Source organism: Nuphar pumila, chromosome 1, assembly GCF_984573655.1.
Source record: "Nuphar pumila chromosome 1, dmNupPumi1.hap1.1, whole genome shotgun sequence".
Taxonomy (NCBI): domain Eukaryota; kingdom Viridiplantae; phylum Streptophyta; class Magnoliopsida; order Nymphaeales; family Nymphaeaceae; genus Nuphar; species Nuphar pumila.
The window spans coordinates 19,618,334-19,628,503 of NC_143249.1; positions in this window are offsets into that span (position 1 = coordinate 19,618,334).

A 10,170-nucleotide genomic window follows, 5' to 3' on the forward strand; every position below is an offset into this window, starting at 1 on the left:
GGTAGGATGTACCTTGGAGGGGCTCCACTTCTAGTCGTTGGGCCCCCTTCCAACGGTCACATTTGTGACCGTTGGAGGGGCTCCAACGACTAGAAGTGGAGCCCCTCCAAGGCCTCCTCCTCCTCTATTTAAAGGGGCTCTCCCTTGTGTATTCTCAAGGCTTTGGGATTATTGCCCAAGCTTATTTTCTTAATGCTTATGATTCTTGTGTATGCATTTGCGCATTTGTGAGTTTGTATTGTGCTTTTGTGCACAAGTGTTTCAAGTGTTCTTGTTGTGCTTATGTGCACGTATTTATTTCCAAGAATATTGTAATCTTGATCCTCGTATCTTGTTGGAAATACTTTTACATGGTATCAGAGCCTCGTTGAAGGAGTATCGTGCGTATCCTCATTTTTCGAGTGCCTCAACAATCGTGCCTTCAAGTTTTTGAAGATTGAAGTGAATCACCCTTCTCATGCAATATTTTAGAAGCTTCTCTTGTCAAAAAAGACGTGAAAAACTTTTGAGGTACGTGTTTTTTCTCATCTTTTATCCTCTCTAATGGGCGAAAAGACTCCCACTTCTCCCTTGGTTTTAAACTTAGTGATTCGAACTATCATGTTTGGGTCGGCAATATGGAAGCCCATATCAAAGGCAAGGGCCTTTGGGGGTACGTTAAAGGTTCAATACCGGAACCCGAACCCAAACTTACTATCATTGGAAAAGGGGATATTAAGATTCTTGAAGGAAAAGATAGACAAAAAGCCCTAGAAGATTATTCAAAAAAGCATGATGAGTGGGGATGAAGAACTTCAAGATCTTGTCTTGGATTTTTTCATCCGTAGAAACCAAGATCAACGCCAACATCATTAAGTTCAAAAAGGCCTCCGAAGCTTAGTTGTACCTTGAAAAAATATATACTTCAAGGGATTTATCATACAAGTATTACCTCCAAAAGAGGGCATTGACCCTTCAACAAAACGATATGTCTATTCGGGAATATTTTGCCGAACTATCTTCTATTTGGGACGAGCTAGCTATGCTCGAACTAAAATGGAGCGGAGAAGCAATCAAATTAAGACACAAACAACTAGAGGAAGATTGATTCTTCAATTTTCTAAATGGTCTTAGACCCGAATTTGAACAAATTCGGTCCTCTCTTCTATCCGCCTTCACATCTCCCTCCATTGAAGATGTAATCACTAAGCTAAGTGGTGAGGAAACCCATATGGGGATTAGTAAGAATAATCCTAGCATCCTTGCTACCTCTTCTTTTCAAGATGATTGTGAAGGGGCAAATGCCGTGTCAAGACCCGAGAATAATATGAAGGCCTACAAACCTCCTCATTTCAAAAATCAAGGTCAAGGAGTGAATGATCGATATGGCAAAAGAGACTATAGCAAATTAACTTGCTATTTTTGTAAAGAACCTGGGCATATCAAACCCATTTGCCCCAAATGGAAAGAAAATACTTGCTGCGGCTATGGCATTCCAATCAGAGGAACGACCATCTTTATCAAATGAGCCTCTTTTCCTTCAACAAATTGTGGATGCTCTACAACCTCTTCTCACGGGAGGCATTTCCGGAGCCGCTATGTCATCCTCTTCACCTCCCGGTAAGACATCTTGGCTTCTAGATTTCTGTGCATCTTTTCACATGACTCCAAGTGCTTGTTCTCTTTTCGATTTTTCTAAAAATTCTCTTCCATCTTTTGTCTCAACGGCGGATGGAACACCTCTTGAAATTAAAGGAATAGGCAATTTTGAAAAACAAGATTTCTTTGTTCCAAAAATTCGTCTTATACTAAAACTAAACTTAAATTTACTTTCAGTCTCTCAACTCTCAGACTATGGTTGCGATATAAAATTCTCTTCTAATAAATGTTGGATATAGGATCGTCAGTTCGGAAAGTTGATTGGGGAAAGCTCTAGGAGAAGAGACCTCTACTATGTTGATTGTCTCCAAATTCCCAAGAACCAGTTTTGTAATGTTGCTCAAAACAAAGATATTCATGTATGACATAAGAGACTGGGCATCCCAATATTATTAAAATCTCTTATTTGCCTTTTATTAAGCATCTTTGTAATGAGAATTTTGTATGTAATGAATGTATTCTTGGGAAAATGAAAAGTCTACCGTTTACTCAAAGATCCATGTTTACAACAAAATCTTTTGAAATTGTTCACTCCGATGTATGGGGTCCAACTCCTGTGATATCTAAATGAGGATTCTCATACTATGTTATTTTTGTGGACGATTACAGTAGATTTTGTTGGATATATTTTCTTAAGCATAAACATGAAGTTTTTTCAATTTTTAAAACATTTCATATAATAGTTTTAAATTAATTCAATGGAAGTTTAAAAATTCTTAGAATCGACTCCGGTGGCGAATATCTTTCAAATGAATTCAAACGTTATCTTGAAAGTCATGGTATTCTTCATCAAAAATCTTGTCCAAAACCCCCACAACAAAATGGGTTGGCTGAGCGAAAGCATAGTTATATCATTGAAACAACTAGAACCTTGCTCATTTCGCAGAATATTCCAAAAAGACTCTGGGCTGAGGCGACCCTTATATCGGTTTATCTCATAAATAGACTCCCATCAAAAAAATTTGAACAAGATTTCACCATTTGAACTATTGTATGAGAAAGAACCTAATTATAGCAGGTTAAGGGTTTTTGGATGTAAATGTTTTGTCCTTACTGATAAAAATGATAAACTCTCCCCAAAGGCCATTCCTTATGCCTTTCTTGATTATTTCGAAACTCAAAAGGGTTTTCGATGTTATGATATTAAAAATGCTAAACTATATGTTTCCAGAAATGTAAGTTTTTTGGAAAATCTCAGTAGTTTAAAAAACCTTGAATCTAATGACGAGAATGTAGACTATTCTTTTCTATTTGATCTTTTAACTGAAGGAGATGATACTAGTGATGATGAGTCAAATCAGAATGACTCAAGTGATAATGAAACCAGGGAAACCAGTCATGTGTCCTCTCCATTTCATCAACATGTCGATGAGGAACCACATAGAAATCCCATAACCTATACTCATAGAGATAAAAATACTTTCAGAAGTGCCCTTGAAAGATACGCTGATGCTATTGGGACTGCTCCTCAAAGTGAGGAGAACCTTCGTAGGACCGAAAGACATAGAAAAACTCCTTTTAGGTTCATCTCATATGAGTCTTTTTCACCTAAACATAGAGCCTGCCTAAGCGCCATTCATTCTTACATAGAACCTAGAAACTTCGAGGAAGCACGAAAATGTCCTGAATGGATAGCCGCAATGGATAATGAACTTGGAGCTCTGAGAAGAGCCAAGACATGGGAAATTCAAGACCTTCCTAAAGGTAAGAAAGCAATAGAGTGTAGATGGGTATTTAAGGTTAAGACTAAGAGTGATGAGTCCTTCGAGAGATATAAGGCCCGTCTGGTTGCAAAGGGGTATAGTCAAGAATATGTGATTGATTATAAAGAGGCCTTTGCCCCGGTGGTTCGAATAGTTATTGTCCGATGTCTTATAACTGTTGCCTCAATCAACAAGTGAAACATCTATCAAATGGATGTTAAGAATGCATTTCAAAACGGAGATCTAAATGAAGAAGTGTATATGGATGCTCTTCCTAGAATGGAGACTCCTAAAGGAAAGGTGCTTCGCCTTTGAAAAAAACTTTATGGTTTGAAACAAGCCCCCAATGCTTGGTATGATAGGTTTAATTTCGTAATGATAGAAAATGGTTTTTCATCCTGTTTTACTGATACTGCTTTGTTTGTTAGAAAATCCAATGCAGGAATTGTCATCTTACTGTTATATGTGGATGATATGCTCATAACTGGTAGTAACTCTAAAGGGGTTAAGAGCATAAAATCAATTTTAAAGGATAAGTTTGAAATGTCTGATCTGGGTTTTCTGACTTATTTTTGGGGTATTGAAGTTGCATACTCTCATAGAGGGTATTTTTTATCTCAAACTAAGCTTGCTTCTGAGATCATTGACAGGTTAGGTATTACAGATGAAAAGGTTTGTGAAACTTCTGCTATAGTAGGAGCTAAAACGAAGATTGATGATGGTGTTCTCCTTTCGGACCCCACTCCTTACAGACAGCTTGTCGGATCATTGATGTATCTGAGTATCACCAGACCAAATATCTCTCATGCAGTCCATACTGCAAGCCAATTTCAGCATGCACCAACATCAGTCCACATGAGTGCCATCTTGCGAGTCATAAGATACATAAAGGGTACTCTAAATAATAAGGGAGTTTTTCTGTCATCTTCTTCCGATTTAAAATTAATTGTGTATACTGACTCTGATTGGGGAGGTGACCCAAATAACCGTCACTCCACCACTGTTTTTTGTGTGTTCTTAGGAGACTCACTGATTTCGTGGAGATGTAAGAAACAACAAATTTTTTTTCTATCCTCGACTAAAGCTGAATATTGTGTCATGACGACTACTACCATGGAAATTGTATTGATTCATTAGTTGCTAGAAGACATGGGGATCACAATAGAAGGACCCACCAAGCTGTGTTGTGACAACAAAAGTGCAATTTATATTGCGAAAAATCACACTTTTTATGAGCGAACTAAACACATCGAAATGGACTGTCACTATGTTCGTGAGGCGTATCTCAAAGGAGTCATTGACCTTTCATATGTCACGGCAAAATATCAGTTGGCAGATTTCTTCACTAAAGCTTTGTGTGCTCCGCGCTTCAACTTCCTCCTTAGCAAGCTCTCGGTCATCCTGCCCTAAGTTTGAGGGGGGGGGTGTTAAATTATGTAATCAACCATGTAATCTAATATATATATATATATTTGATATATATAAGGTAATATATAGACATATATTAATATATATATATATATGTATATGTGTCTACTAATTATATATATCAAATATATATATTTTCGCATTGTTTAGCCGTAGGGGTAGTTTAGTCTTTTTACACTTTTTTTTAATATGTTTTGTAATTATTGTTTTTCTTTTTCTTTTTAATTTGTTCTTTTATTTCATTTTGTAAAAGGTAGGATGTACCTTGGAGGGGCCCATTATCTAGTCGTTGGGCCCCCTTCCAACGGTCACATTTGTGACCGTTGGAGGGGCTCCAACGACTAGAAGTGGAGCCCCTCCAAGGCCTCCTCCTCCTCTATTTAAAGGGGCTCTCCCCTTGTGTATTCTCAAGGCTTTGGGATTATTGCCTAAGCTTATTTTCTTAATGCTTATGATTCTTGTGTATGCATTTGCACATTTGTGAGTTTGTATTGTGCTTTTGTGCACAAGTGTTTCAAGTGTTCTTGTTGTGCTTATGTGCACATATTTATTTCCAAGAATATTGTTATCTTGATCCTCGTATTTTGTTGAAAATACTTTTACAGGAGCATCTCCACGAAACCTATTCCACCATTGATCTGAACCAACAAAAGAAAAATATATCATGAGAAAATCCTTGCAACACAAAAAATACATTAATAAATCTAATAACATTGAATTTCAAATGCATACCTAGCCGCAATGAGCTACGCAATTGGATTGCGTTATTTCGTCCAAAGTCCTCATCGTTTTGTTCATACTTGGTTAACTCCACATGAATTTCTCTAGAGACTGATCTACATTAAGTTTCTCAATGGAGTTCAGAACTCTTGTTTATACTTCCCTATCATGTACGAATGTGGAGGAGAATTTGATGGCAGGATTGAAGTAAGAAGCAACAACATGAATGTGTTGATGGAGTTGGTGAGTCCATCTTTTATCAATCACTCTCCAAATTGACATATAATACGTTTTCTTGCTATTGAAATTTTCTCTAATCTTCTCTTTTGCTCTGTTTATATCAGCATACAAGTAGGGCATAGCTGGAGCCTCATCATATTTCACTCTCAACACTTTCACGAGTGACACTGTCATCCTCAAATACATATTGTACCTCCTCCAAATCTCCATAGAGAAGACTATCTTCACTATCTCAACCCTAATATGTTTTTGTGCAATCTTCATTGCAAACTACTTATTTGAAGCAACCATGTGCTTTAATTCATTTTGATGAATGACAATGCTCTGTATAGTCAAAACATTCGTAACCAACCTTGCAATCTTCATTGCAAACCACTCATCTGAAGCAAACATGTGCTTTAATTCATTTTGATGAATGACAATGCTTTCATAGCAAACCTTGTCAATGCAACATGTATCAACTTGGTTAGTAAACCTCCTCATCAAGTTTATGATGGCCGAATGATTTTTTTGATATTTACACGGAGAAACCGCCCCCAAGAATAGAGATCTAGCTGTGCTGGCTCTGCCTGCCATACTTACGATCACTGTCTTGGCAGGGTAAAACTATGTGGGCTTACCCCTTACCCCTCAATGAGTCACCACGCTTCGGCTTGTGCAAGGGGTGGGGTGATGCCCATAAGATTTGAACTTAGCAGCATAGGCCCCATCCCACTACGCCAAACCCCTTTGGGGTAGGATGGCCAAATGATTGTAAATGATTTTTGTTACTTTTTTGCACATTTCAATGCACTCAGAAATGCCCTCCATGTCACCAATATCATCAAGCATGAGATCAATGCAATGCATTGCGCATGAACACCAAACAAAGCATTTACATTCCTCCTACAATATTAATCTAACAACTTTTAAGTTTGCTGCATTATCTGTAATGATTTGGACCACATTTTCATGCTTAACATCCTCCACCACATCTTTAAAAATCACAACTCCTCTATCGTCTTTTGTCTATTAGACGTATCAATAAATTTAAAAAACACCCCACCTTTAGGACAAAAAACCAAAAAAATTATCAAATTTCGTTGTCGCATGTCTGTCCATCCCAGAGTTACCGGAAGCGCCTAGGCAAAAGGGGAAGCGCGCTTCGGAAGCGCGAAACGTCGCGCTTCCGAAGCGTGAGGGGAAGCATCGCTTCCCCCACATTTCCCCCATGCTTCCCCCTCGCTTCCCCATTTTTTTCATTTTTTTCGCTTCCCCCTCTCTTCCAGTTCGCTTCCTAGGTCGCTTCCGAGACGGTTCGGAATTTTCTTCTAAGTGGTCCCACACTTCCCCACTTCCTAAATTTTTGAAAGTGCCTCGCTTCCCGCTCTCGCTTCCCGTATTGTTTCCTGCTCCCGCTTCCTCGACTGGTAACTCTGGTCTATCCCATCTGTTATGATGGTACAACCCGTAGTCTTCCAGGACTTTCTAAATTCACCACACCACTTGTTCACTTCTGCAACAACTTTCTTTAAAATCCTGCCCTTCAATGCATGATAGGAGGCCATCTTGTAATCAACTCCTATACTCGCTATTGTGTCAGCCATAGCTTGAAAATCATACGAGTTTGCACCATTAAATGGTGTGCAAGTCTCATAAAAGAAAGTCCAACTGCTAGATATGCTTGCTCAATCATTTGCTTGGAGGCTATGTCACATGGGTGCGGGTGCGGGGATTCGGCACTTCCAAAAAACCCGGGTGCGGCAGGGGCAAAAATGCATATATATATATATATATATATATATATAAAGGGGGGTCCGGGCCCGCTGCGCGGTCAGCAGGCGGGGGTCCAGGGGGGGCCGCCCCTTGCGGGGGGTTATAGGGGGGCAGCGCCCCCCCCCCCCCCCCCCCCCCCCCCCCCCCGAACTTTTTTTTAAATTCCACAGCCCATTTCATAGGGCAAAATTGTTTTTTTTTTTTTTTAAAAACAAAAAAAAAATGGACCATCCGCAGCCCATTTCATAGGGCAAAAAAAAAACAAAAAAATAAATAAAAAAATGGACCAAAATGACCCTGGGTGCGGTCAACACACCCAGGGTCGGGTTGACCGCACCCGCGTCGAGTCGCGTCGATGCGGGTGCGGCACCCTGCTAGCCGAGTCCCTGTGACATAGCTTGGAGGTCATGGAAGAACGTATGCATGGTTGGGTTCTAGGGGTCATCCTAGGTGTAAAATAGGTACCATTCTCACGTCTTGGACTTGTAAATCCCCTATCTCCTCCTTTCCTTCCTTACTACTACCACCAAGTCCATCACGAGTTGGTGCACAGCCAGTACCACTGCTGCCTGTCCCCACCTCCACCCTTTCTCTTCTGTTGTCGTAAAATCTCCCACTCCTCAGTGGGACTGGTCACACTGCTAGTGGGACTGGTCACACTGCTAGATGCTTCTCCATGCACCTTACGTGGCATTTCTAGCTCTTCTCTAGGTTGGGACATGTTGTAGCCCCTAATTTCTACCGCTTCCTGTTGTTTTTTCTGCCTTTTTCTCTGATATTCCTTTAATAGCTTATGCATCTGCCATTTCATAACATCTAACAGATTTGTAAAGTGCATGCAACTGTATTAAGCCTTGTGTTGGCTAAATAATGCTTCATTCTAGGAATGCCGGTTCAACATCTTATTTCCTTCATAAACTGGTGTACAATGATCCCATGTTGGATCTTTTGATGCAACCATGCTCCAAATATATTGAATCAAACCCTCTAGTATTCAGATTGAGGGTTAGTGGGTACACAAATGTGTGTATGATGGAAATGAGCGGATTTAGGATAAATTGCATCACTATGAATCATTTTTAAGGGTTAAGGCCAAAAAACAATTGTGTAGGATGAAACTGAAGGGTTTTAGGATAAAAGAGGGGCTTCAGGGTTCGGTTTTGTGGGTTAAAAGCCAAAAACAAGTTGAGTATGATGGAAATGGGTAAGATTTGAGGCAAATCACACTTCTAGGGCTTTGATTTAGCAAAAGCCCCAAATTTTAGGGTAGATTTGATCTCAAAATAGCGTGGGTAGGCTTAGAAAAAGGGTTTTGGGGGGCTAAAAATGGCCCCCATAAGTGGTCGGTTACCACTTTTTCGGTGCCGGAAAAGTTTTAAAAAAGTGCTCATCTCATATGATGAGAGGTGTGTCGTACGATAAAGTACGATACACCTATTTATCGTACGATTCATATCGTATCGGTATAATAATACGATATGGGTCTCAAATCATATCGGTTTCCCTTCCACTACTATGATATATCGTATCATATCATTCGATGCAATACAATACATACGATGCTAATAACACTGATTCTCTGTATAAATGAAACAACCAGAAGGAAACAAATTACCAATAGTTCTTATTTCTGCCCATTTAGTTTTGTTTGAGTTGGGTCAGATGCCTTGGTTGTTTTGAGAGTAAAATATGAGGGTTGACTATATGTGACAAGCATTGTAATGAAATGTAGGCTCCACGAATGCACTTGAATATACTCAAAAGGAAGTATCTAAAAGATACTTTAGACAAGACCCATAAAAGGGTATAAATGGAAAAGCATAAAAATAAATAACACTTTATTTATGAGAGCAAAATGCTTAAAAAGCATTTAGAGGAATGATTTACACAAGGGGATGCACCCCTATTTATATAAGAGTATTAAGGAGAGCTCATAAGGAACTCTCCCTTTCTAGCTGTTGGAACTTCCAACAACTAGAATTCTAGCCGTTGGACTAGTTCCAACAGCTAGAAAGTTGGTCAAGTTCCAACTGAAACTTGACCAAACTAGATGTATCTAGTTCTAATAGAACTAGATACCAAAAACAAAAAGAAAAATTACAAAAAAATTAAAAAGTATAAATAAAAAAAATATAATAATAATATAATAATAATATAATAATAATAATATTATTATATATGTGTTGTTTACATTTTAACACTCCTCCTCAAACTTACGGTACAATGAGCGAAAGTTTGTCTAAGAAAAAGTGAAATCTAGGAGCCACAAGAGGCTTGGTGAAGAAGTCTGTTAATTGGTATTCTGACGTCACATATGGCAGGTCAATGGTTTCATGCAAGTACTTCTCTCTGACATAGTGACAATCCATCTCAATGTGTTTGGTGCGCTCATGGAAAGTCTGGTTGCTTGCGATATAAATTGCATTCTTGTTGTCACAACACATTCGTGAGGCATGTGTTGCTTCAACTCCCATATCAGCGAACAGTCGTCTGAGCCAAACAACTTCCATTGTGGTGGTTGCCATGGCTCTATATTCAACATCAATGGAGGAAAGAGAAACCTTCTGCTGCTTCTTGCACCTCCATGATATTAGAGATTCATCTAAAAATACACAGAAACCAATGGTTGAGTGCCTATTATTAGGATCACCTCCCTAGTCGGTATCAATATAAGCAATTAAATCTA